The sequence below is a fragment of the Lolium perenne genome, chromosome 4, assembly GCF_019359855.2.
Source record: "Lolium perenne isolate Kyuss_39 chromosome 4, Kyuss_2.0, whole genome shotgun sequence".
NCBI lineage: Eukaryota > Viridiplantae > Streptophyta > Magnoliopsida > Poales > Poaceae > Lolium > Lolium perenne.
Genome location: NC_067247.2, coordinates 220513698 through 220541677, shown reverse-complemented (window position 1 = coordinate 220541677; position 27980 = coordinate 220513698). Strand labels below are relative to the sequence as shown.

General features: G+C 45.3%; 2 long non-coding RNA genes across 2 annotated transcripts; both read left to right on the top strand.

The window, feature by feature from the left end:
• The first annotated feature begins 259 nt into the window (after positions 1-259).
• Positions 260-3776, top strand: LOC139830598 (uncharacterized). The gene is made up of 2 exons (XR_011743334.1): positions 260-727; positions 3544-3776. It is a non-coding gene; the product is annotated as an uncharacterized lncRNA (long non-coding RNA).
• A 1367-nt stretch (positions 3777-5143) lies between these two features.
• LOC139830597 (uncharacterized) lies at positions 5144-8466 on the top strand. The gene is made up of 2 exons (XR_011743333.1): positions 5144-5377; positions 8218-8466. It is a non-coding gene; the product is annotated as an uncharacterized lncRNA (long non-coding RNA).
• The last annotated feature ends 19514 nt before the right edge of the window (positions 8467-27980 follow it).

Below are 27980 nucleotides of genomic sequence, written 5' to 3'. Positions count from 1 at the left end.
TAAATAAAACTATTTCAAATGTTTCACAGTTTTCAAAATGGTTTGGCTTGGTTTGGTTCTGTTTTCAAATACCAAAGCAGATTTGAAAATAAGAGAGAAAAGAAAACAGTTTCACAAATCAAAACCCCTCCTCTCTGGGCCTCTTTCCTCTCTCTGGCCTGCTCCTATCCCTCTACCAGCCCAGCCCGATGGCTCCCTCTCCAAGCCCACCTTTCTTCCCCTCTCCTCCGGCCCATCTCTTCCTTCTCTCTTTGGCCCGTATATCTTCACGCAAGGAGGCACACTCCTTGTCCTCTTCTTCGTCACGTAGATGGCGTGACCTCCTTCCCTCCCGTCACTGTCCACCACCACCTCTCCTCCACTCACCTGCTCCCACCCCTTCTTATCCCCACCGAGGCCGCTCCAGAAACCCTAGCCTCTTTCCCTCCTCAAGCCGCCGCCACCTCCTTTCCCCTCTTCTCTTTTTGATTCTTCTCTGTGAGTATGCCGAGAGCACCACCACCGTCTACCTCCGGCTGCCGACGCCATGGTCGCCGTCCACGCGACCTGAGTGCGGGAATCAAACCACCACCTCTCCCTCTTCGTCCTGGACGCCTTCGCGGAGCAGGAGACGCCAAGATCTGCTCGAGTTCGACACCATCTGCTTCGTCTACGTCTCGGCCATCTCGTCTTCCTCGTCGCCGGCGACCTTCTCTGCCGCTTCCTCCTCGTCTCCGACCACCCCAGGGTGAGCAGCGTCAGAAACTTCTCCTCCTCCCCCTCGCATGGTCCCTGCATCCTCGAACGTGAGAAGAAATCAAACGGAGACGAACACGAAAACACACCGTTTTATTCTGTTTCACGGTCCTATCTTTCAACGAAGATCCCCGGCGAACCAGACCATCCCAGCACGAGCGGTTTATTTCCTTAGATGCACAACATCACCCTCTTTATGTTGATCTTTTATTCGCCCAGAACGGTGCAGTATAGGCGACGCCATCGTCGACCAAAGTATGATCCAGAAATCAGTTTTTCAGTTTTCAGCTGTTCCTCGCTGTGTCGCTGATCCGTTTTCCGACGAAGCTCACCGGCGTTCCAGGTCGTTTCAGCACGCTCGTTTGATACCATCAGAAGCACGACATCTTCCTCTCTCTCCTGGTTTTCGAATCATCCAAATCGGAGCAGTAACGGCGTCACCATCTTCATTCAAAGTCGGTTCCAGAAAACAGTTTCTGTTTTCGGTTTTTCAGTTTTCAGTTCGCTGTTTCGTCTGTCCGTTTTCCGGCGAGTTTCGCCGTCGTCTCCGTGGTCCGTTTCCGACCAAACTCGTCCCATTCGAACCATGCCACATCCCTCTTGCTCAACATCTTTTGTTTTGTTCAAAACCGTGCCCAGATTCGCCGATGCCGTCACTTTAAAATCCGTGCACTTCGCTGACTACAGGAAATCGCAAGTGTCAATCTTCAGTTTCGAGTGTTCAAAGTTTCAGATATTCCGCAATATCACCTTACCTTGTCTACACCCTGTATTTGTACAAATCCTTCACAGCAGCTCACTGGTTCCGTTCCTTTGTATCTTCCAAGACATCCCTGGTTTGAATCTTGCCGGCGCGAAATAAACCCACCTTTTTGCATCCTGCCCCGCTGTGTCTCTGTCTAGCTTCAGCTCGGTATAAACCACCTTTTCTTTTCTCTGTTTTATCTAAATTCCCAGAAAATGCTTTTATCTTGCAAAATTAATATCTTTCAAATGGTAACTCGAAATAAAATGTGTTATATATAAAAATTGATCAGAAAAACATAAGGAACATTAATATGCCATCCATTCATCTGTTTGCATCTCGCATCATGTCACTCGTTGATAATCGTGCATATCCACTTCACATAACATGCGGAGTATTTTGGATACCGACTAGGGTTTTCCCCGCTCCGTTTAAATTTGAAGTAGCTCATCCTTGCCATGATATGCCATGCTAACAACCACTTAATTTTGGCGGTAGTAAATGCAACTCCAACCTAATTTGCTTGTTCGGGGTTCCGACTCCGATTAATATGGATAAGTTGCATCGCATCATGTTTGCCATGTCATGCATATCGTCTTGATCATGCTGGATCTTCTTTATCCATAGTAGTAAGACTTGCATACGTTGTTGTGTTCCAGCATTTGCTTCTTCCCGGATAGGATCGCGAAGTGGTGTGGTGAGATACGATGAGTTCTCTGGATGTCCCTCGGCAAGCTTTAACAGGCAAGCATTTTCCCTTATACTCCTGTCCCTGCAGGAGTCGCTCACCTATTTTATTTTGCCTTCTCCCTCATGCTATCCTTAAGTTGCGTTCTTGTCACGTGTCCCTTCCACTTGTTACCTCAAGCAGCCTATATTGACTCCACCAACCACCTACAGCTATTGTTTGGTTATCGGGTCTGCCTTGCGAGTCGTAGTGCATGCTAGTGCTGTTTTATCTCGTTACCGTTGTTGTTATCTTATCGGGATATGTTGGGTTGTTGGGAGGTTATCACATGCTATATCAATTGTTGGAGATACACATGATTTACTTAATTGTTAACAACTAAAATTGTAAGCAGAGGCATCTGTGAGCCCCTTTGCGAAAGCATCGGAACTTTGACTTGCTAATGTCCCCTAGGACCCGAGTTCTTGTTATCTGTTCCGAGATTGAGCGCTCTACCCGTACGTGGGGGAGTGGGACCCCCATCACCCACTACCTTTCCTCGAGTCTGTTTATTGGGAGCCACAACCTTGGTTTTATTTGCCTATGCCATGCTTTACTTACTGTTGCCTTCGGGTGTTTACTTCCTGTTGCCTTCGGGTGTTTATATTCTGTACTGTACCTTACGGGACGTTTAGCGAAGCGTGTGGTTCGCATGGCTAGCCGCCGGCGCAAACCTCTGGGTCCGTATCGGAGTACGGCCGGACTTCGTCACGGGTAGCTTAGTTGGGTGGCTCCCATTTAAACTTTCTCTTGCATTGGGAACGGTCTTGATGTGAGACTCCACCTGTAGTAAGTGGGTTCGAGCATGCGTATGGTTACATTTGGGCAACCCTTGCAGGGTGTACATCTTATCGATAAGCCGTGTCCGCGGTTATGGACGACTTGGAGCTGTTTAACTCGATCATAGAACAACTTACACCTTATACTTGTTGTTAATAATCTGATAATAACTTGCGTAGTAATATAGCCTTACTACAACCGATACCTAATAAAACTTGTCCACCGTTGAGTGCCTTTTACATTGCCTCTTCGCAATTGTTGGAGGGGATATGTGTAATCGGCTGGGTTATGTTTGTGTACTATTTTATCTGTTACCTTATGCGCTCTCTCACCTTCTCTGATTAGACGAATGTCGTAGAGTGTCTCTATAGGTTTTTAGTGCTTGCGCTGCCGCTTACCTCCACCATATTGCCTATGACGTTCCTCTTGCGTCCTCTAAGTCCCCTGCGTGCCTCAAGTACAAAGGACGACTGGTTGACGAATGCTTATACGTCTTGAAGTCTTGTTAAGTACGAACCCGTACTTATTGCTGCTTCTACGGGATATAACCGGGCAGGTATGAAGATATGTTCGATGAAGACGACGTTAGCAAGGTTACCCTTCCGGCTTGGCCTGGGCAGGGTTATGGACGCCACTTGTTATCTTCAGGACTCTTAGTCCAATTTGTATCTTGTTCGTACTCGGACGTATTCGATCTTCTGTATGAGTTGGATCTTTGTATTGTATATTTGTATCTTGACTCGTTGGAGTCGTTGTTGTAATATATGTATCTTGTGGGCTCTATTGTAATCCTGTTGTAATGTTACCGCTCGTGTTAATTCCTCTGGCATCACGTGTGTGATTCGTCGCGCACGTCGTGTCGGAGGGCGTCTCCGAATCGATATCGTGCGGATTTCGGTGGGATCGCTGGAATCCTCAGGATACCGGTTCCGGGGCGTCACAAGTTGGTATCAGAGCTCAGGTTGACGGTACCCCACTAGTCCAGCCTGTAGGTTAACCTTGCCAATGAAAGTTGTTGTGTCTAGTGTCAAAAACTATTTTCTAAAATTCGTTGGGTAGATCTGATTAGCTCTGAATTTTCTCCTTACCTCTATTCTTTCTCATCTTACCTTTGCGAGTTTTGAGTCTTCTCTCTTATCTGAGTTCCTTTGAGTCTTAGGTTCCGACGCGGGTTGGACGATCTTTGCCTCACCTATTAGTTCCGATTTTCGGAGGATCTCAACTGAAGCGCATCATGAATAGCGGAACAACAACTTCTTGTTAGTGGTGTCGCCGATCTACGTGGAGCAAGAACTCTTGTTAGTGGTGTCGAGAAGATCAACACTTCGCCAGAAGAAGGTTCCACCTCGAGGTCGGGTGATTGTCAACATGGTACAAGAAGACTCGATAGTTTAACCAACTCCCCCTTGGCTTGACGTGGAACCTCGGGGCGAGGTTCGTTGTTAGTGGTGTCGATTGTAACGGCCCCGGGTAGTACCCCATATTAGATTTGTTTGTGCCTTCCTATTATGCACCATCCTGCATCATGCATCCTATCATTCACAAGATTTTATTAAATAAAAATTATTTCTCCAATAAAAACTATTTGTGTTTCCCTCTCATATGGTTTTATAATAAACCTCCCCTCTCTATTTCTTTTAACTAAACCCTAACAATCAAAACTATATTAATAAATAAAACTATTTCAAATGTTTCACAGTTTTCAAAATGGTTTGGCTTGGTTTGGTTCTGTTTTCAAATATCAAAGCAGATTTGAAAATAAGAGAGAAAAGAAAACAGTTTCACAAATCAAAACCCCTCCTCTCTGGGCCTCTCTCTGGCATGCTCCTATCCCTCTACCAGCCCAGCCCGACGGCTCCCTCTCCAAGCCCACCTTTCTTCCCCTCTCCTCCGGCCCATCTCTTCCTTCTCTCTTTGGCCCGTATATCTTCACGCAAGGAGGCACACTCCTTGTCCTCTTCTTCGTCACGTAGATGGCGTGACCTCCTTCCCTCCCGTCGCTGTCCACCACCACCTCTCCTCCACTCACCTGCTCCCACCCCTTCTTATCCCCACCGAGGCCGCTCCAGAAACCCTAGCCTCTTTCCCTCCTCAAGCCGCCGCCACCTCCTTTCCCCTCTTCTCTTTTTGATTCTTCTCTATGAGTATGCCGAGAGCACCACCACCGTCTACCTCCGGCTGCCGACGCCATGGTCGCCGTCCACGCGACCTGAGTGCGGGAATCAAACCACCACCTCTCCCTCTTCGTCCTGGACGCCTTCGCGGAGCAGGAGACGCCAAGATCTGCTCGAGTTCGACACCATCTGCTTCGTCTACGTCTCGGCCATCTCGTCTTCCTCGTCGCCGGCGACCTTCTCTGCCGCTTCCTCCTCGTCTCCGACCACCCCAGGGTGAGCAGCGTCAGAAACTTCTCCTCCTCCCCCTCGCATGGTCCCTGCATCCTCGAACGTGAGAAGAAATCAAACGGAGACGAACACGAAAACACACCGTTTTATTCTGTTTCACGGTCCTATCTTTCGACGAAGATCCCCGGCGAACCAGACCATCCCAGCACGAGCGGTTTATTTCCTTAGATGCACAACATCACCCTCTTTATGTTGATCTTTGATTCGCCCAGAACGGTGCAGTATAGGCGACGCCATCGTCGACCAAAGTTTGATCCAGAAATCAGTTTTTCAGTTTTCAGCTGTTCCTCGCCGTGTCGCTGATCCGTTTTCCGACGAAGCTCACCGGCGTTCCAGGTCGTTTCAGCACGCTCGTTTGATACCATCAGAAGCACGACATCTTCCTCTCTCTCCTGGTTTTCGAATCATCCAAACCGGAGCAGTAACGGCGTCACCATCTTCATTCAAAGTCGGTTCTAGAAAACAGTTTCTGTTTTCGGTTTTTCAGTTTTCAGTTCGCTGTTTCGTCTGTCCATTTTCCGGCGAGTTTCGCCGTCGTCTCCGTGGTCCGTTTCCGACCAAACTCGTCCCATTCGAACCATGCCACATCCCTCTTGCTCAACATCTTTTGTTTTGTTCAAAACCGTGCCCAGATTCGCCGATGCCGTCACTTTAAAATCCGTGCACTTCGCTGACTACAGGAAATCGCAAGTGTCAATTTTCAGTTTCGAGTGTTCAAAGTTTCAGATATTCCGCAACATCACCTTACCTTGTCTACACCCTGTATTTGTACAAATCCTTCACAGCAGCTCACTGGTTCCGTTCCTTTGTATCTTCCAAGACATCCCTGGTTTGAATCTTGCCGGCGCGAAATAAACCCACCTTTTTGCATCCTGCCCCGCTGTGTCTCTGTCTAGCTTCAGCTCGGTATAAACCACCTTTTCTTTTCTCTGTTTTATCTAAATTCCCAGAAAATGCTTTTATCTTGCAAAATTAATATCTTTCAAATGGTAACTCGAAATAAAATGTGTTATATATAAAAATTGATCAGAAAAACATAAGGAACATTAATATGCCATCCATTCATCTGTTTGCATCTCGCATCATGTCACTCGTTGATAATCGTGCATATCCACTTCACATAACATGCAGAGTATTTTGGATACCGACTAGGGTTTTCCCCGCTCCGTTTAAATTTGAAGTAGCTCATCCTTGCCATGATATGCCATGCTAACAACCACTTAATTTTGGCGGTAGTAAATGCAACTCCAACCTAATTTGCTTGTTCGGGGTTCCGACTCCGATTAATATGGATAAGTTGCATCGCATCATGTTTGCCATGTCATGCATATCGTCTTGATCATGCTGGATCTTCTTTATCCGTAGTAGTAAGACTTGCATACGTTGTTGTGTTCCAGCATTTGCTTCTTCCCGGATAGGATAGCGAAGTGGTGTGGTGAGATACGACGAGTTCTCCGGATGTCCCTCGGCAAGCTTTAACAGGCAAGCATTTTCCCTTATACTCCTATCCCTGCAGGAGTCGCTCACCTATTTTATTTTTCCTTCTCCCTCATGCTATCCTTAAGTTGCGTTCTTGTCACGTGTCCCTTCCACTTGTTACCTCAAGCAGCCTATATTGACTCCACCAACCACCTACAGCTATTGTTTGGTTATCGGGTCTGCCTTGCGAGTCGTAGTGCATGCTAGTGCTGTTTTATCTCGTTACCGTTGTTGTTATCTTATCGGGATATGTTGGGTTGTTGGGAGGTTATCACATGCTATATCAATTGTTGGAGATACACATGATTTACTTAATTGTTAACAACTAAAATTGTAAGCAGAGGCATCTGTGAGCCCCTTTGCGAAAGCATCGGAACTTTGACTTGCTAATGTCCCCTAGGACCCGAGTTCTTGTTATCTGTTCCGAGATTGAGCGCTCTACCCGTACGTGGGGGAGTGGGACCCCCATCACCCACTACCTTTCCTCGAGTCTGTTTATTGGGAGCCACAACCTTGGTTTTATTTGCCTATGCCATGCTTTACTTACTGTTGCCTTCGGGTGTTTACTTCCTGTTGCCTTCGGGTGTTTACTTCCTGTTGCCTTCGGGTGTTTATATTCTGTACTGTACCTTGCGGGACGTTTAGCGAAGCGTGTGGTTCGCACGCCTAGCCGCCGGCGCAAACCTCTGGGTCCGTATCGGAGTACGGCCGGACTTCGTCACGGGTAGCTTAGTTGGGTGGCTCCCATTTAAACTTTCTCTTGCATTGGGAACGGTCTTGATGTGAGACTCCACCTGTAGTAAGTGGGTTCGAGCATGCGTATGGTTACATTTGGGCAACCCCTGCAGGGTGTACATCTTATCGATAAGCCGTGTCCGCGGTTATGGACGACTTGGAGCTGTTTAACTCGATCATAGAACAACTTACACCTTATACTTGTTGTTAATAATCTGATAATAACTTGCGTAGTAATATAGCCTTACTACAACCGATACCTAATAAAACTTGTCCACCGTTGAGTGCCTTTTACATTGCCTCTTCGCAATTGTTGGAGGGGATATGTGTAATCGGCTGGGTTATGTTTGTGTACTATTTTATTTGTTACCTTATGCGCTCTCTCACCTTCTCTGATTAGACGAATGTCGTAGAGTGTCTCTATAGGTTTTTAGTGCTTGCGCTGCCGCTTACCTCCACCATATTGCCTATGACGTTCCTCTTGCGTCCTCTAAGTCCCCTGCGTGCCTCAAGTACAAAGGACGACTGGTTGACGAATGCTTATACGTCTTGAAGTCTTGTTAAGTACGAACCCGTACTTATTGCTGCTTCTACGGGATATAACCGGGCAGGTATGAAGATATGTTCGATGAAGACGACGTTAGCAAGGTTACCCTTCCGGCTTGGCCTGGGCAGGGTTATGGACGCCACTTGTTATCTTCAGGACTCTTAGTCCAATTTGTATCTTGTCCGTACTCGGACGTATTCGATCTTCTGTATGAGTTGGATCTTTGTATTGTATATTTGTATCTTGACTCGTTGGAGTCGTTGTTGTAATATATGTATCTTGTGGGCTCTATTGTAATCCTGTTGTAATGTTACCGCTCGTGTTAATTTTTCTGGCATCACGTGTGTGATTCGTCGCGCACGTCGTGTCGGAGGGCGTCTCCGAATCGATATCGTGCGGATTTCGGCGGGATCGCTGGAATCCTCAGGATACCGGTTCCGGGGCGTCACACTTTGCAAGAAGGTACGTCACGTTTGGAGGAGTGGAGGTCCCACGAAGGATTCCCCGCGCCACGAAGGCTCACCCTATTCTCCGAACCACACCCACGAAGGATAATGGCCCTTTCCTTATGGTTAGCTTTTCCTCCGCTCCGGAGATGGCAAGCTCCACAACCACTTCACAAGCTCCACGAAGGAGAAGCCCGGGCCTCTTCACAATCTTCTTGAAGAGATCACCGGAGCACCAACCGCCAAGCCAACTAGGAGGTCTTTCTCCAAGAGTAACAAGCTCACGGTCTCTCACTCGAACTAATCGTGGTGGAGAGCTCAACACTATGCAAAGATGCAAAGCAAGAACACTAGAGGTGTTCAAATCCTTCACTCTCAAATCCCACCCAAACAACAAATGCTAGGATGAGATTGGAGAGGAAGAACAATGGGGAAAGTCAACAAAAGACTCCAAGATCTAGATCCCAAGAGTTTCCCTCACTTAGAGGAGAAATGGATTGGTGGAAGTGTAGATCTAGATCTCCTCTCTTAGATCCCTCAAGAATGAGCAAGGATCATGGGAGGAATCAAAGGGGAGAGCAAGTTCTTCAAATGCAACAATGGAGGAGAGAGAATGGAAAGAACTAACTTGCTCAAGCTGGAAGAAGAGTCTATTTATAGCTAGGAGCAAATAAAACCGTTGGGAAGAAAAAGACAAAAAGACTACAGGAAAATCGGGCCAGAAAAACGCCCGAGCCGGCTGCCAGGCCGGCTGACCGAGTCTGGCGCTGAGGAGGCCGGCGGCCCGTCCGGTCCGGCCGGCCCAGCAGCCGGGCGGGGCTGGACGCACGCTGTGCGGCGGATAAGGCCCGGGCGCGCGGGGCGAGCTGGGTGGGCCGCGCGGAGGCGAAGGAAGCCCAGCCGGCGAGGAGGCCGGCCTGGCCGGCCGGGCCGGGCAGCCCGGTAGGCGACCGGACCCTGGGCCGGACCAGGACGGGAGAGGCCCAGAATGCCGCTCGGTCGGTGTTAAGCGTCTGGGCCGGTTTCGGCCGGGTGGGCCAGCACCTGGCCCGGTCCGGTTGGCGCCCGGTTGTGGACCGGTGGCTGGGCCGGTCGGCCGGCTGGCCCCTGCCCTTTTCATTTTCTTCTTTTACCTTTTCTTTAATAACAAATGCTCCCGAACTCCGATTCGAATGAAACCAATTTTGTTTGAGAGATAAGAATAAATGCTATCCTATGGAAAGTGAAAACACAAGAATCTGTAGGAGGGGATTTTATCATGAATATAAAAGGTAGAACCTTATATCATGAATAACCGATAAAATCACCCAACCTCGAAAACGCAATAGAAGATGCATGCGAACTCCGTTTTCGATGAACTTGGGCTTGTTGTAAAGCTAGCAACAAGCTCAAGAACCTCACACCAAGAAATACCAAGAAGCAATAAGAATATGCAAAGTATGCAAAGGATTGAGCTCCCTAAGACGATGTGATCAAGTTACCCAACCGAAAGCCCCTCTTGATAGTGCGGCTATCTATCCTATAATCCGGTCTCCCAACATCCACCTTGAGACCGGTAAAAGGAAAACCTAGCAAGGCCATACCTTTGCCTTGCGCATCCCGCTTGATCTTGATGATAACTCTTCAAGCTTCACTCAAGCCGGAATGCCTCACTTGATCAATGTTGCTTCGTGAAGACTCACAAATGCTCCCCATACACTATGATGGGAAAGCTCCATTGATGCACATCTTCATATGTCCATTATCACCAAATGGACGACAAGCTTCAAGCACGTGATTCACTCAAGATGCTCGTCTTGAACTTGCCCAACTCAACCTTGTATCTTCTCATACTCACTTAAGATAGAGCATGGCTAATATTGAGTTCCACATAAGAACTCCATCTTCATTTCATCTTCTTGATCATATCACATATATGTCTTCAAATCGATGATCTTGATGCCAATACACAAGGTGTATCTTTATCTTCATGGCATCCATACTTGAATCCAACACATGGAATACAAGTAGTACCTATGGAATATTCCTTCATATAAACTCAATGAAAACATTAATCCATAGGGGTTGTCATTGATTACCAAAACCACGCATAGGGGCAATATACCCTTACAATCTCCCCCATTTTGGTAATTGATGACAACCGCAATAAGAGGGTTTATATAATGAATATTAGAAACAAGTACGCAACTTATCCGAGAATAAGTTGTATACAAGAGGTTGTATTTGATATGGTCAAGTAACACAAAGCTACTAGCCCATATCAAAAACCGGCTCTACTCACACAACTACAACAAATGCACGGGATGTGAGTAGAACCAATATATATAGAGAAAACTCCCCCACAATGTATGCACGTGTGATGAACATGAATTCATTACATACATTGTCAAGATTAACCTTTGGGACAATTTCCACTATATATATACAACCATGCAAGACATATAAATATGGAATGCATGAGAGGCAAAACACTTAAGCACAAACCAAACTTAAGTATAAAACCGTTCCCTTAAACCCTCTAAACTTCTCCCCCATTGGCATCGAGTGCCAAAATGGGTGAAAAATTTAGAAAGCCAATATAATGTGAGTCCCTCCCCAAGGTGTGCACTTCTCATAATTTGAGTGGAATCAAATGCACATATCCAATGATGAATACTTGAAGGGAGTCAAACTATATTGAGGATCAAAGATTGCATAAGAATAACATGATGGCGAATTTTTTTCACAAATAAGGCAAGCAATCAAAGATCCAATTGGACAAACAAAGATATCATGATAAGAGAGATATAGTGCTCTAAATAAAACAAGGAAGCTCCCCAAGGTTCGTGCATAATTTATAGTGTTTGCATTTGAATACAATATGCACAAACATGGAATCCTTACTCCCTCAATATCATTTAGAACACAACCAAGATAAAGATAATATGCTTATCAAGAATAACTTGAGTCCAACAATTACGAGATATGAGTGCAAGAAGGAAAACAAATAAACCAAGCACTCATAAATCTTCTTTACCAACACCACTAAGAAACAAAAGGATAAAAGATGGTCGGCAAAGAACAAAGATATCAAGGTGATGGATTAACGCTCTTATGTATATAAGTTTCTAAAGTGGACAAAATGATCCGTAAAGAAACATGCACACACAAGAGGTTAACAAAATAGATAAGATATGATATCCAAGATGAAGTAATAACATATACCAAAGGATGTTTGCTTAAGAGCATATATAGCCTATGGCTCCACTTTTCACTTATGGTATATGAATGAACTTCAACCAAATAAAATCTCAAAAGCATCACAACTAACAATAAGGGAAGTAAAGCTAGTTGGAATGTTTTGAGAGAAGCAACAAGTATCACAAATATGGATTTATTTCACAATTTTATCAAAATTGCACATAAGAGTTCTTTGAGGAATTGATATGCAATAAATTGCTAGAGGGCATATTTGGGATAGGTGAATCATATATATTCCTATCATATGCATCTTCTCAAATTACTCAAATGTTCAATAAGAAGTTTTCTTTTAAAAAAGGATTTTTCAAGAACCGCAATATTTTCGAAATAAATAATTTCATGCCAAGATACAACCTACAAGAGGTTGATGCTATATGAGAATGCATGAATAAGATACTTGTTACCGAGATGGCAATGGCTTGATGTAGTAGATAAGAGTTCATCGATCATCCTAGCTTGACTCCAATTCTCATATGGTGACAACACCTTCCTTATAGATGAGACAAGCTTCCATTGCATCTCCAATGTACCTAAAACATCATTCAAGTACATCTTGGTCCCCAAACTTATTGGGTCCAACATGGTTAGACTAACCACAATATATAGGACACACTCCATATAAATATGTGCATATTTAGATGAAATTTGAATTTCATGCACATCTTAGCCATTTAGGATTTGATGGAGTATACCCTAAATAATGGATCAAAGAAAGCAAACATGCTACAAATATAAAAAAATTACATATAAGCACATGTAAAGACTTTAAAGATCCAAGAAAGATATACTTTGGACAAAACACCAAATGAATTGAAGAAGGCATAAAGATGTGACCAAACAAATTTGTTGTCCAAAATATATCAAAGACGCAAATCACAAAAGATTTGTTCAACAAAGTTCAACAAATGAACTAATAAGAAACCATTGAGCATAAAGGATGAAATAAAGCAAACATGCTCAAGGATTTATCTCATTCAACAAATAAAGCATAGAGAAATGAATGAGATAGCAAAACTCCCAAAAGAGCAAGGTTCAAATAAATAAACCAAACCCTCTACGCTTTTCACAATGGCACAATGTACCGTAAAGGAAAAGGTATGTATTCCAAAACAAACACTTGATATGAATCAAGGGGATTTATCAAAAGATTTTTCAAAGGGACAAGGAAGACATATGGGAGCAACAAAGATTTCTTGGAAATAAAATAAGGAAGTAAGAAACAATCCAAAGTGAAGGTGATCCATAAATTCAACCATATACAAGGTTATCAATTGTCAAAGACAATGAGAATATTGGAATTAACTTCCGATGGTATATCAACAAGAATAGTAAGGATCAACTTCACAATAAAAGGCATAGGATAAGTATATAGAATTAAGCACTATGCACGGATGAAGATTCTTGATAACTTCAACTAGTCAAACAATCACGCACGGCAATGATTAGAATAACTTGAAGCAAACGGTGTCCCAAATAATATATAGAGATATGTATTTGAGGAAAAACCGCACCAAGAATTTCTTATTCAAACAAGAACCCACAAGATGAGTAATAAAAGATTTTTAATAGGAATGGAGCTTGTTTGAGCAAAGATGCCACCTAGGAACAAGATAATTAAGAGCATCAACTCTAAGTGGCATAACCTCATATGTTCACATTTTCTAGGCTTGTGATATGTACAAAACATATTACTCCCCCATAATGTGATAAAACATTTCTTCTAAACAAGAGGCAACTAAAATTCAACTAGAGATGATTAATGGATATTTAGAATTTGAATTTCTCATGAGTATGACACACCATATAGTGACTAGATAATCTTGCAATATCAATACTAAGTGGTGGTACCCATGTACACACATTTTAAAGAAAGAGAGATGCACAAAGCATATCACTCCCCCAAAATGGGATGTTCCAATAATCACTTCAAAGAGAACCAAATAAGATATCATCAAGATGCATTAGGCTCAAAACAATACACAAGTATATGATGAGTCAAACAAGCATACTTGAATACACAAGATAGGCAAGTAAGATACAACATATACAAACACATATTTGATACAAAACCAAACATGCAAAGGGGGCAAGAAACTTACAATAAATATGATGAGTTGAAGTATAAGTTAACGCAAAGAGGAACATTGGATATAAGATATAGATGATAATCCATACGACTTGGCTTGGTCAAAATATAATATATGAAGATCCCTTAATTCTTCATGAAGTAGCCAAGTCTCCAATGACCTCCACATGCACCTATTGATCAAGTTTGAGCATGTTGGTCCCCAACCAAGCTGGGTCCAAAGAGGTTAGTCACAATAGGCTTGGCAACCCAAATGGTTCTTTTCTTGAAACCACTTTGAGTTCCAACAAACTTAGCAAACACATTGCCATCCTTATCCTTCCCTAGAGAATAATCATCATCAACAATTATAGGGTTAGATAAGGTACCACCTAAGCAAGAAGAAGCAAAGTGCCCCTTCTCACGGCATAAGTAGCAAGTGTTCCCCTTTCTCTTCTTTATTGATTTCTTCTCTTGGGGAACAATATCTTGATTCTTCTTGAGAAGTGGCCTATCTTCAACTTGAGGTCGAACATGAGCTTGACCTTGACCTTGTGGCCGTTTCCCTTGTTGTTTCTCACTCAAGTGCTTCTTCTTCTTCAATGGGCATGATCTAACATGATGCCCTTCAACCTTGCACTTGAAGCAAACAATCTTGGCCGAATCCTTGACTTTGTCTTGGCCTTTCTTCTTGTTGTTCTTTCTCTTGGACTTGTTCTTGTTATTGGAGTTGAATCCAAGTCCACTCTTGTCATTGGGGGATTGTTGCGCACTCAACATCTTGTCAAGTGCGGATTTCCCTTCATGACGTTTTTCCAAGTCTTTCTTCAAAGAAAGGACTTGGGCCTCGAGCTCTTTTATTTCCTCTACATGGTTAGTAGAAATACAAGTACTAGATGAAGTAGAAGCTTCATTGTTAGAGCAACAAGGCAAAGTGAGTAATCCAACACAAGGTGTATCACTAGTTTGACTAGATGGATTACAAGGACTAGCACATGGCAATATATCATGAGGCTCACAAGATGTTACCTTGGTGATACTAGCCTCATGAGCTAACTTTAGCCCATCATAGGAAATTAGAAGGTCATCATGAGAGCCCGAGAGCTTTTTATGACTTTCTTCCAATTCCCTATAATTGCTAGTTAGCAACTCAAGTTGAGCCCTTAACTCAACATTCTCCTTTAAGATAGATGCTTCACAAGAATTAGAGTTAGTAGCACAAGCATCAACAATAGTTTTCTCATTTTCATGCATATAGGATTCAATTTTTTGTGTAAGCATAAAATTAGTATGCTTCTCATCTTTTAGCTCATGCTTGAGGAGAGTGAATCTCATTTCCCCATTTTCAACATGGGACTCCAACTCCACTATGGTTTCCCTATATTTATTCAAGGTATCCATATAGTGTTCGAGATTAGCACGAGCTTCTTTATTACCATGAAGAGAAGCATATACCATTGCCATATTATGCACCAAGGTATTATATTCTTCATCATCATCATCATCATTCTCATCGTTAGAGGATGTGTTAGGAGTCAAAGTAGGAGATACCTTTGATCCTTTTGCCATAAGGCACATGTGCAAACCGGAGAATGAAGATGAAGATATTCTTGAATCCTCATTTGAAATCATGTCTTGATCCATAGAGTGTTCGATTTCCTCTACATTGTTAGTCAACAAGCAACTAGAGGAAATAGAAGCATTTTGATTATGGGAGCAAGACAAGGCAAGCATATCATCATGAGATCTATGTAAGCAATTTACACATGATATGCAAGGACTATCAACACAAGCATGTAGATTATTTTCAATGCTATATGTGTTTAAGTCCAAAGAGGAAGCATTGCAATGGGATAGAGATGAAGAATCATCACTATTGAGCACAATATCAACATTGCAATTTCCCTCACCACTCACCATATCATTACCTTGTGTCTTGCAACACGTTGATGAAGTGGAAGTAGATGATAAATCATCACGGCCGGAGGTGGAAGAAACTTGGAGCTCTTCATGATGTGAAGGGGAAGAGAGCTCCTCGGAGACACCACCGACCAAATGAGAAATGGATCCACCAAACATTTCTTTAAGCTTGATCCACATCTCATGAGACGACTTTCGCTTTATATATATCAAGAACCTACGAAAATCGGGTCTCAAGGAGAATAAAAGCTCATTAGATACTAGAGCCTCAAGATGTAAGTTTTTTTCATCCTCTAAAGATAGATTTTGAGGATCCATCGGAGGAGAAAAACCTACATCTAGAAATTGCTCAATGTTTGGACACAAGGTCCGAAGATTGCAAAGCAAGCAATTTCGCCACAAAAGATAATTTGTGCCAACAAAGATAATTGTGTCATTGTGCACTAAATTACTAGCCGACATCTTTACTCTCAAGGCGGTGAAGCCTTAAACAAGGAGAGACCTTGCTCTGATACCAATTGAAAGATCGAGATGTCGCCTAGAGGGGGGGTGAATAGGCAATTAAAAACTCTTACGGATTTGTCTTGTAATAATGCGGAATTAAACTATCGTTTAGTTTACAAGCACAAACCCTAAATATGCTAAGCTCAACAAAGTGTAACAATAGCAACTAGAGCTAAGCAAGATAGGCACAAGATATATGTAGCACAAGTGATAGCAAGATATATGTACTTCAAGCACGATGGCTATCACAAGGAAAGAGAGCTCGGGTATAGAAATAACCGAGGCACGCGGAGACGAGGATGTATTCCCGTGTTCCCTTCCTTTGCAAGAAGGTACGTCACGTTTGGAGGAGTGGAGGTCCCACGAAGGATTCCCCGCGCCACGAAGGCTCACCCTATTCTCCGAACCACACCCACGAAGGATAATGGCCCTTTCCTTATGGTTAGCTTTTCCTCCGCTCCGGAGATGGCAAGCTCCACAACCACTTCACAAGCTCCACGAAGGAGAAGCCCGGGCCTCTTCACAATCTTCTTGAAGAGATCACCGGAGCACCAACCGCCAAGCCAACTAGGAGGTCTTCCTCCAAGAGTAACAAGCTCACGGTCTCTCACTCGAACTAATCGTGGTGGAGAGCTCAACACTATGCAAAGATGCAAAGCAAGAACACTAGAGGTGTTCAAATCCTTCACTCTCAAATCCCACCCAAACAACAAATGCTAGGATGAGATTGGAGAGGAAGAACAATGGGGAAAGTCAACAAAAGACTCCAAGATCCAGATCCCAAGAGTTTCCCTCACTTAGAGGAGAAATGGATTGGTGGAAGTGTAGATCTAGATCTCCTCTCTTAGATCCCTCAAGAATGAGCAAGAATCATGGGAGGAATCAAAGGGGAGAGCAAGTTCTTCAAATGCAACAATGGAGGAGAGTGAATGGGAAGAACTAACTTGCTCAAGGTGGAAGAAGGGTCTATTTATAGCTAGGAGCAAATAAAACCGTTGGGAAGAAAAAGACAAAAAGACTGCAGGAAAATCGGGCCAGAAAAACGCCCCAGCCGGCTGCCAGGCCGGTGACCGAGTCTGGCGCTGAGGAGGCCGGCGGCCCGTCCGGTCCGGCCGGCCCAAGAGCTGCGGGCTGGACGCACGCTGTGCGGCGGATAAGGCCCGGCGCGCGGGGCGAGCTGGGTGGGCCGCGCGGAGGCGAAGGAAGCCCGGCCGGCGAGGAGGCCGGCTGGCCGGGCCAGCGCCGGCAGCTCCGGTAGGCGACCGGACCCTGGGCCGGACCAGGACGGGAGAGGCCCAGAATGCCGCCCGGTCGGCGTTAAGCGCCTAGGCCGGTTTCGGCCGGGTGGGCCAAGACCTGGCCCGGTCCGGTTGGCGCCCGGTGTGGACCGGGTGGGCCGGTGGCTGGGCCGGTCGACCGGCTGGCCCCTGCCCTTTTCTTTTTCTTCTTTTACCTTTTCTTTAATAACAAATGCTCCCGAACTCCGATTCGAATGAAACCAATTTTGTTTGAGAGATAAGAATAAATGCTATCCTATGGAAAGTGAAAACACAAGAATCTGTAGGAGGGGATTTTATCATGAATATAAAAGGTAGAACCTTATATCATGAATAACCGATAAAATCACCCAACCTCGAAAACGCAATAGAAGATGCATGCGAACTCCGTTTTCGATGAACTTGGGCTTGTTGTAAAGCTAGCAACAAGCTCAAGAACCTCACACCAAGAAATACCAAGAAGAAATAAGAATATGCAAAGTATGCAAAGGATTGAGCTCCCTAAGACGATGTGATCAAGTTACCCAACCGAAAGCCCCTCTTGATAGTGCGGCTATCTATCCTATAATCCGGTCTCCCAACATCCACCTTGAGACCGGTAAAAGGAAAACCTAGCAAGGCCATACCTTTGCCTTGCGCATCCTGCTTGATCTTGATGATAACTCTTCAAGCTTCACTCAAGCCGGAATGCCTCACTTGATCAATGTTGCTTCGTGAAGACTCACAAATGCTCCCCCATACACTATGGTGGGAAAGCTCCATTGATGCACATCTTCATATGTCCATTATCACCAAATGGACGACAAGCTTCAAGCACGTGATTCACTCAAGATGCTCGTCTTGAACTTGCCCAACTCAACCTTGTATCTTCTCATACTCACTTAAGATAGAGCATGGCTAATATTGAGTTCCACATAAGAACTCCATCTTCATTTCATCTTCTTGATCATATCACATATATGTCTTCAAATCGATGATCTTGATGCCAATACACAAGGTATATCTTTATCTTCATGGCATCCATACTTGAATCCAACACATGGAATACAAGTAGTACCTATGGAATATTCCTTCATATATTCCCTCTTTCCTTTAGAGTGAAGAAAGCAAGACGAAGAGCTATTCATGGTGTGGTGGATCAACTTCATTCATGATGTCGTGGATCAACCTCTTCAAGAAGGAAGATTTTCGTGGTATCGACAATATCGTGAAGACCGGTGTAGTCCTTATTACTTTCTCTATTCCTTCCTTGGAATCTCGGGACAAGATTCTTTTAAGGGGGATAGATCTGTAACACCCCTGTTTTAATAAAACCTATTTAGGGTTGATTGTGCGTCATGAGCATCATGAAATTCTTCTCCTAAGAAAATTGCATCAGTGAAATATTTGAAAACCCCTATTGTTTGATCAAATTCTTCTCTGTTTTCAAATTCTCAATTTGTTTCAAAACTCAAAACTAAAATACATGGCACTTCTACAGTGTCAAGAAGGACATTGTTATTTTCAGAAGTTCAGAAAGTTTGAAATCTTCAAATGGTTTTGAAAATAGCAAAGGATTTTGATTACAAAATAAAAACAGGTTTTCAAAAAGGGAGAAAACCCTCTCTCTCTCTCTCTCTATTTTTGGGCAGCAGCCCAATTCTTTCCCTCTCTTCCTCTTTTCCTGGCGCAGCCCAACAAGCCCAGCTGCAGCCCATCTCCAGGCCAAACAGCCCATGGAAACCCCCAGGGGGTTTTCTGCAAAAAACTCCTTCTTCCCCCGCGCCTCCAAGCTGCTGCCTGGCAGCGCTGCGGCCGCCCGATCCTCCTCGCCGTTGAGATGAACGCCGCCGCCCGCCGGCGGCTATAAAGCGCCATGCCGCCGCCAGTGAACCCTAGGACACCCAATCCCCAACTCTCTGTCTCTCTTCCGTGCGCTTAGGCCAAACCCTAGCCCATCGGCCACCGGCTCAATGCCGGCGCTGCAAGCCTCCCCCGACCTCGTCGTCGCCACCATCAGCATCACGGTGAGGTTCCGCACCTCCTGGTTCCCTCGGTTTTGCCCCTACCCCTCTGTAGCTTCGCCGCCAATTAAGCCCGCCCCGGCCGCCGCTTGGCCTCGTCACCGGCCATGCTCCGGCGACCAAGTGGTCACGGCGCCGCCACCGTCCAGCTCCCCGCGTCGCCGCGCGTCTAACGCGCCCTTCCGCGCGTCCAGGGACGCGCCACAGCGCTGCCGCGCCATGGTCACCGGCGCGGCCTGCCGGAGTTGACCACTGGCGGTTGACCGTCGTGGGGCCCGCCCCTTTTCTCTTTTTATTTTATTATTTTCTGAAATTAATAAATCCATGACAGGTGGGGCCCCTTGTCAGATGTTTATTCATTTCGTAAATGTTTAATAAAAGAATAAAACCCTGACAGTGGGTCCAGCTTGTCAGAGTTTTATTATTTTCCAGGAATTTCCAGAAATGATTTAAAATGAATAAAACTTGTAAAATTCATAACTTATTCATTTTAAATCAGAAAAATATGTATAATATATCAAAAATTTCAGAAAAATGAGATCTACATTTTGGGATCAAAATCATGCATTGTTAAACAACTTGAACCCTAGTTGTTTTAGAAGAACTAAATGAACCCCTATGGAGTGTTCGGAACTGCTAACCCTAGTCGTTCCAGCTTCATTTAAAATGTTCTTCAGTATTAGGGTTCATCTCAATACCTAATTAACATGTCATATCATCATTATTGTATGCGCATTGCATCGATGCCATGTGTTGATTGTTGTTCTATCTTTCCGGTGTTTGCTTCTTCGCGATCGATAGAGCACATGCCGAGACGATGAAGATCGACAACACCGAAGGTCAATGTTTGTCCACCGACGAACAAGTCAAGCATGGGATCATCGAAGATCCACATTGGTTTGTTAGGGACAAAGGCAAGCCCTTGCCTGGTTCACATTATGATTTCGAAATGCTTTTACTTCTGGTTCCTACATATTGCATACGCTTTCCAATATGTTTTATCGGCAGATATAGTTATCCTATGTGTGTTGCATTTACCATCCTTGTAGCCTAAATACTCTGATCCTATGCTCCCAGCAAGACTAGGTTTGAGCTATGTGTGCATCGCTAGAGCTATTATATCGAATATGCTTAGCCATGCTTAGTTGACGAATTCTGATCCATCCGGTTGATGAATCAGAACTGCGAATGAACCTAGTAAGACAGGATGACGTGGTAAGATCAGTGATGATAATAAACTTGTTAAAGGCTTGGATGGGCCGCCACATGGGGATGTGGTGATTTGACTCATTCTCGCCGATACTAGGACCTGAGTTCTCGCCTTCGGAACCAAGACTGAGCGTACAGCCACACGGGGCCCATGGGAACCCTTGGCCCGAACTTGCCTAGCTTACCCATGAGTCAATTAGTTTGCGAGTTCCATTTGGCATTCTGCATGGCGAAGGCGTGGAAAAGGTTTTCAAAGGTGCATCATACAGGGAGGTGGCTAGGGTGAAGGATGTTGGAGGCATTGAACTAGATCCCCTGCACACAATGACCGGGACCGCCTCAGAGAATGGCTACCTACGATGACGGAGTTCCCCAGTTAGATTGACTCATGGAATAGGCGAAGCAAGGGAAAGGTTTTGGTCGACCACCCTCTGCCGGCACGCCAAGGAAGCGTGTACATGACGGCACTAAGAGTCGGTCGGCGCGTGTGGGTAAAGTTGTACACCCCTGCAGGGTAAATCTTTTCGAAAAGCCGTGTCCACGGTTACGGACGACTTGGTGATGGATTCTGTGATCATAGACAACATGAACTTATTCGTAAAACTTGGAATCAATGTGTGATAAGGATCCCTCCTCGGGGTATCGAGGGGGTGCTCCTAGTTGATAGGTTCAGCATATGATGAAGATCTCGGTGGATTCAATATGATGATCAGTAGAGCTAGTGATATCGCTCTCTTATCCCCTTTTGAAAATGATCTGAATAGACGAGCTCATGCTCCCTCTTGTTTACAAAGGAAAACTGGCTTTCCGCAAAATAAGCACCACATAAAGCCTCGCATACCAGCTTTGCTAAAAGGTTGTACTAAGTCTTGCTGAGTCCCTGTACTCAGCTTTGCATGCTTTGTTTCAGACGAATACGCTCCAACAAATGAAGGTTTCTAGGTCGACATCGACGAGTAGCTTGGGATTCCCAGGTGGCAGCCTGGAATCTATGGGCTGGGACGTCGCCGTTATGCTCCTGGCCTCTTAGGCCTTTTGCTATCTTGCTATTTAGAATAGCATAACTTCGCTTCCGTTGATTGATGAAATGTCAGGTCAGTGACCTCTGCTTGTAATATGTTGGTTCTTTTTCTCAGTTATGAGCTTGTATTACTCTTTGTGTCGTAGAGTCACTGTTGTGTTACCGATTCTCACCCTGTAGGCCCTAGAGATCTAGGTTAGGCTTATGCCAGATGGAGATCTGGGTTTGTCTAGCCTACGACCCCCGGGGTCGCCACAACGACAGACAAGACGATCGGCAGGACGGTAATCGGAACAACTCTGGGAACCGTGGCAATTACAAACCACGACAACAGAGGAATCCCGAACTACCCTACGCTGAGCAGATCAACGCTCCCTGTTACTTGCACTCGTACGTTGATTCTAAGGACGACAAAACGAAGTCAAGCCACTTGCTCAGAGACTTTAGGCAGTTCATTGACATGCAGAAACTCATCCAGCAGCAGCAACCGCCACCACCACCACCACCACCTCCACCGCAGCATCATGTCCAGCAGGCTCAACCTCACCAACCCAACGAGGCATTTCCACCACCACGTGGGCAGATGAGCATGATCCACAGGACATGTGTTTCAAGAAGAGAAATGAAGAATCTCACTCGAGAAATCAATCTTGCAGAAAGTATCATGGCAAACATCCCTGAATATGTTGAGTGGTCGTCTGAGAATATTACGTTCAGCCGAGCAGATCACCCGATGACCATACCAAAACCAGGACACGCTGCCTTAGTAGTCGAGGCGCAGGTCGGGGGGTTCAAGATGAGCAAAGTCTTCATGGATGGTGGAAGTGGACTAAACCTGATATTCGTCGACACAATCAAGAGTATGGGGATCCCCATGAGAAGGCTAGAAGAAACGGACACCTGTTTTCATGGGATTCTCCCCACTTCACCGGTGTACTCTCTTGGAAAAATTTACCTGAACGCCGTCTTTGGAAAACCCGACAACTTCAGGAAGGAAAAGATTGAGTTTGAAGTCGTGAACTGGGAATCGCAGTATCACGCTATACTCGGAAGGCCAGCTTATGCCAAGTTCATGGCTGTACCGCACTACGCATACCTTAAGCTGAAAATGCCTGGGAGCAACGGGACAAACATCACAGTCTATGGAAGTTTCTCACGCTCGGACAATTGTGATCGCGACTTTCAAAGGATCGCTGCAAAGTTTGGGCTGAAGCAGGAAATTACTGATCTTCCTTCCAAATCATCGTCACGTGATAATAAGGAAGAAGGACGTGTCAGAGGAGCGAAGAAGAAGCCAGCCGACCTTGTTCTTGAAGCTTCGGCAGCACAAACTTCTGCAGCTAAAGCTTCGGCAGCAAAAGCTTCGGCAGCTGATGGCACAGAAGACATAGGAGACAGCAAGACACTGACAATCGCTGTCCATACCCCTGGTGAAATCAATGACGCTTCGACAACCACTAACGTGGTGAACAAGCCAGAAGATGAGAAGAACCCCTTCCTTGCCTAAGCAATCTACTAGTGTTTAGTTTTCCCTTTCTTTTCAAGCAGGGCTCCCCCTTTTTTCGCCCTTTAGTCTCGTGTTTTTATTATTAATGAGAACTTAAGTTTTGATTCCTTGAAAAGCATTGCAGTAAATCGGAGCACCTAAACCGCATCATCGTAAACCTTGCTTACGCCCCCTGGCAAACGATGGTGCAACATAGTGCGCGGCAAAAGATCGTGTTCCGAAAAAGCCTCTACGAGTGCTACAGGATGCAAAATAAACAAGGACACTAACTTTTCCCTCTGCTATAGATGCCTCTACGAGCGCCGTAAATAGCAAGAGTTCGGAAATACATATAAACACAACCCACGTTCGATATTTTACTTGTGGAAATATCAAAGAACAACGGGCTCATTGGCAGAGTTATTACACCTGATATATTCGAGAGCTGCTGTCAGAACATACATCGGTTGAAAGCAAAGTTGCGCATACAACGGGTTTAGCAAAACCTGCAACACGAGCTGATCACTCAAATAATTTGCTGACCAACGAATACACATATGTCTAAGCAGGCAATTAAGATTTGCTCCTTCAAAATTTGCCAACGGCATTAACACGGTAAAAGTACATATACATGTATCTACCGAACAAAAAGTCTCGGCTAAACAATCCAAACACTTGGATGAAGTAGCCAAAATACCTATTTACAAAACAAACTTAACCCTGAATCACCCTTGCGGAGTCTCTCTTTCCTCAGGTACCTTTGAATCCTTTTAAAGCTTGTCGACAATTATATTGGCGGGCAACAATACCTTCGGATACAGCGCCTCCAAATCACCAACCGCATTGGCGATAGTCAGCAGATTTGCTGAGGGATAATGTGCAAGGACGAGGGCAAGTGTAAATCTGGCCCCTGCAAAAACCTGAGCTCGCACCAAGTCTCGAATCTTCTTGGTATTCCCAAACTCAGACATCAGAGTCAGCAGCGTAGGAGGGACCGCGTTCAAGGGGAACATCGTCCTCCATATTACCCTCAGGGCTTTGTAACACTTGTCGAAGAAATGGTGGACCTGCTGAACCCGATCCTGAAATTGTGCGATAGCCGAAGCCTTCGAGTGTTCCCGCCAGAAAATCTCTTCGGCTGATGATAGCTGGGTCAATGCGTTCACACGCTCGTGAATCCGCTTGTTCTCTTCAGCACGGTTCAGAGCTATCACTAGCAAAGGAATCAACGGAAGATCAGGCAATGCGTTTTTGACAAAAAGTAATGAGCACAAGGATCAGGGAACTTACAGTTTAAACTTTCAGTGGCCTTATGCAATTCAGAAAGAGCATAGCGCTCTACGTCAGCTGCAATCTCGCCCTTCTTCTTGATAATAGCAGCCAAGGCATAGGTGTTGCGCAAATCCTTTTCCAACTGCGCGATCCGATCCTTCAAACGTTGGATTCGATCATCTTCAGAAAGAACACCCGAAGAATCGTCAACAAATGCAGGCACTGGGAACACCTGCAAGGAAAAGCGTCAAAAGCATGACGGATCGTTTCGCATCAGCATCAGAAGGTACTCCCATCGGGAGAAGTGCAAGTGAAAATATCATAACAAGGGTGTACTAGCAACATTGCTAGCATGGAGTTTATTACAAACATAAGTTTTGCAACAGAACATTGTTTCACATCAGCTCAAAGAGAAGTTTGTTACAAAAATCAAAGGGCTTGGGTCTGAGTCGATAAACTGGGGCCAGCCGATGTCTTCCTTGATGAAACCAGCTCAAGGAGCTGGCGTGCACACTTAAGGGCTGACGTTTTGAAGATGCTTAAATCAATGAACTGCCCATCTTGCTCTTTCGGTAGCTCCTTAGACATCTCTTCGATATCGGCCTTGAAGCCATGACCCATCATAAGTTGGAAGGCTAGGAGGGCACCATAGGTAAGCGAAGTGCGTTTGAATACCTCGATAACCTCCTTGGTGTCGACTGCGAAGGCGTCGATCAGCTGCCCCAGAGTCTTGTCTTGACTGATCTTGGGGAAGATCATCGAGTGCATCCGCGCCATGGCACCTTTCCCCTTTTCAAGGAGCTCCCGTGTAAGCTGGTGGGAGGCGAGAGTCATCGACACACCATTTGCCGGAGAATTGTTTGGAATTTTGTCCAAAGCATTGGCGGGGATGTCGTCGGCCTCTGCAAGAAAATGAAGTAGAAAGAATTACCGACAAAGAATCGAATTCATAAGTTCAACAATCGACAGAGAAGCATAAAAGAGATTACCAAGCAAAGCCAAGGAAGACTGGCGAAGGAGTTCATCTTTTTCGGCTGCCCGAGACTCGGTGGCCAGCCTAGACGCTTCCTCTTCTTTCAGCTTCTCCTTCAGCTTGCCCAGTTCCTCCTTCAGGGAGTCGACCTCTTGGCGAGCTGCGGCGGCTATTTTGACTGTGCCGTCCAACTTTGAGGAAGAAGATTTAACTTCCTTCTGTAGCCGAACCTTGTCTGCTTCCAGAGAAGTAAATTGGGAGACGAAGGCCTCCAAAGAAGATATAACGCCCCGCAGGTCCTTAAGGAAAGAGGAAAAGTAGATGTTTGAAGAATCATTAAACAAGGCACGCTCCAGGAAATTCGCATTGTAATCGAAAAAGACTTACAGGTTTTTCTGAAGGAGGGGTCGTGGTGGCAGCAGTTGAAGGAACATCTTTCCCCCTAGAGAGGGAGGAAGCAGTCGATACCTGGGCCACGGGGGCTGCCTCAGGAGCCGAAGCTTCGGAAGCCGCGACGTCCAGCGGAGCAGCGCCAGATTTGGCTTTCTTAGACGGAGGTTCAATGAAACCTTCGTCACTACGAAAGGAAATGGCTGACAAGGATTATGAAAGAAATACGAATAATAAAAGGCAAAATATGAATTCAGGGAAGAAGGCACTTACGTATCGAAGAGATCGTCTTCATCGGCAAAGCCGCCGGTTGATCTCTTCATGGGTGAAGCTCTGGTCTCCTCCACAGCTGCATTAACAAAGGCATCACGATCAGCGTTATCATCACGCACTGATCCCTCTGTGTCGCAAGCATCATTGTCTGAGGAAGGAAGATCGGTGTGGACAGCTTCAGAATCTATCGGATCATCGTGTTCGCTCTCTGGGCATGTATACTCGGCAGTATGAAAATCAACAGGGACTGAAGAGCCTCTTCCCTCAGAAGTATCGTTTGGCGAATCATGCAGGTTTCCATAAACTATGGGGATCTGTCGAAGAAAAGAACGAATAAGAACAATAGTAATTATGTCGACTAAGTGGAATAGAGTAATAAGAGTATGAGAAGGAAAATTACCTCTGATGGTGGATGATCGGCATCAAGAGGAGTATAAGAAGATCTCAATGGGATCGAGTCTTCCTGACTAAAGAGAGTAAGGCGACGAACTTCATCAAGCAGCTCATTTTCCGACAGTTCAGCAATATTTATCCTGGTTTCATCCTTTGGACCCGAATACAGCCACATCGGACGAACTCTGGCCATGACTGGTTGGACTCGACATTTCAAGAACACTGCTGCCACCTCTGTGCCGATCATAGTTTGACCATCGGCCTCTTTGATCCGAAGGAATTTGGCAAATAACTCGTCGGCTGCTGTCCTTTCGTCGGGAGAGAGAATATTCTTCCAAGAATGCTTAGGCCTGGCTTCAAGGACGTCGGCAAAGCAAGGAAGCTGGGACTCGGTTGTTGAGGAATCCTTGACATAAAACCATTTCAGTCTCCATCCTTGTACGTATTCTCTCATTGGGAAACTGAAATAGTTAACCTCTGAACAGACAACAAACCCCACTCCTCCGATGACAAAAGATCCATTACTACTGTTGTATCTCTTTACGAAGAAGATCTTTTTCCACAACCCAAAGTGAGGCTCAATGCCCAAGAACGCCTTGCAGAGGGTGATGAATACATCAACGTGAAGGATTGAGTTAGGGGTGAGTTTCCACAGTTGGATTTCGTAAATCCGCAGAAGACGATGAAGGAATTCATGGGCAGGAAGCGAGAGACCCCGATACAAGAACGACAGTAACATCACGGTAAAACCAGCAGGGGGATTGGGCCGAGAAATCGCACCTGGAAGAATTACATTCCCCTCATCGGAGGAGATTAACCCGAGGCTTCGGGCCCTCTTCTCATCACGCTTCGTGATGGAGGACGCTAGCCAATCTCCAGGTTTGGCTATCGATCTTGGCGGCGCTGGCGGCGCCGGAGCTGGGGGAGGAGCATCTGGAGCGCTCCTCTTCGGAAGATTCGAGGAGGCTTTGGCGGCGGCGCCACCGCTCGTGGAACTGGCGGCGGCAGCGATGTTCTTCTTCTTCACCATTGCGAGATCTGGGGAAGATCTGGAAAGCGGTGGTGGCGGCACAGCGGTTGCGAAAGAGAGAGGAAGAAGAAGGATAGGAAGATGCTACGGTGAATATGGGAGGACACTAAAAAGATTTCGTCCTTTGGAGATTTTAAGCGAGGGAGAACTTGAGGACTGCGTGGGACGTGTCGTTGCTGCCAGTTCATTTGGGGGACCTTTTTCCAGTGATGATTGTGGAAATCGAGGAGGTGCCTTGGTAACTGTACGAGAAGGGCAGATATTGCTTAAAAATAGGACCAGGGAGAGAGAGAATGGGCCCAGCGGGTCGCGTCTTCTCAGTCAA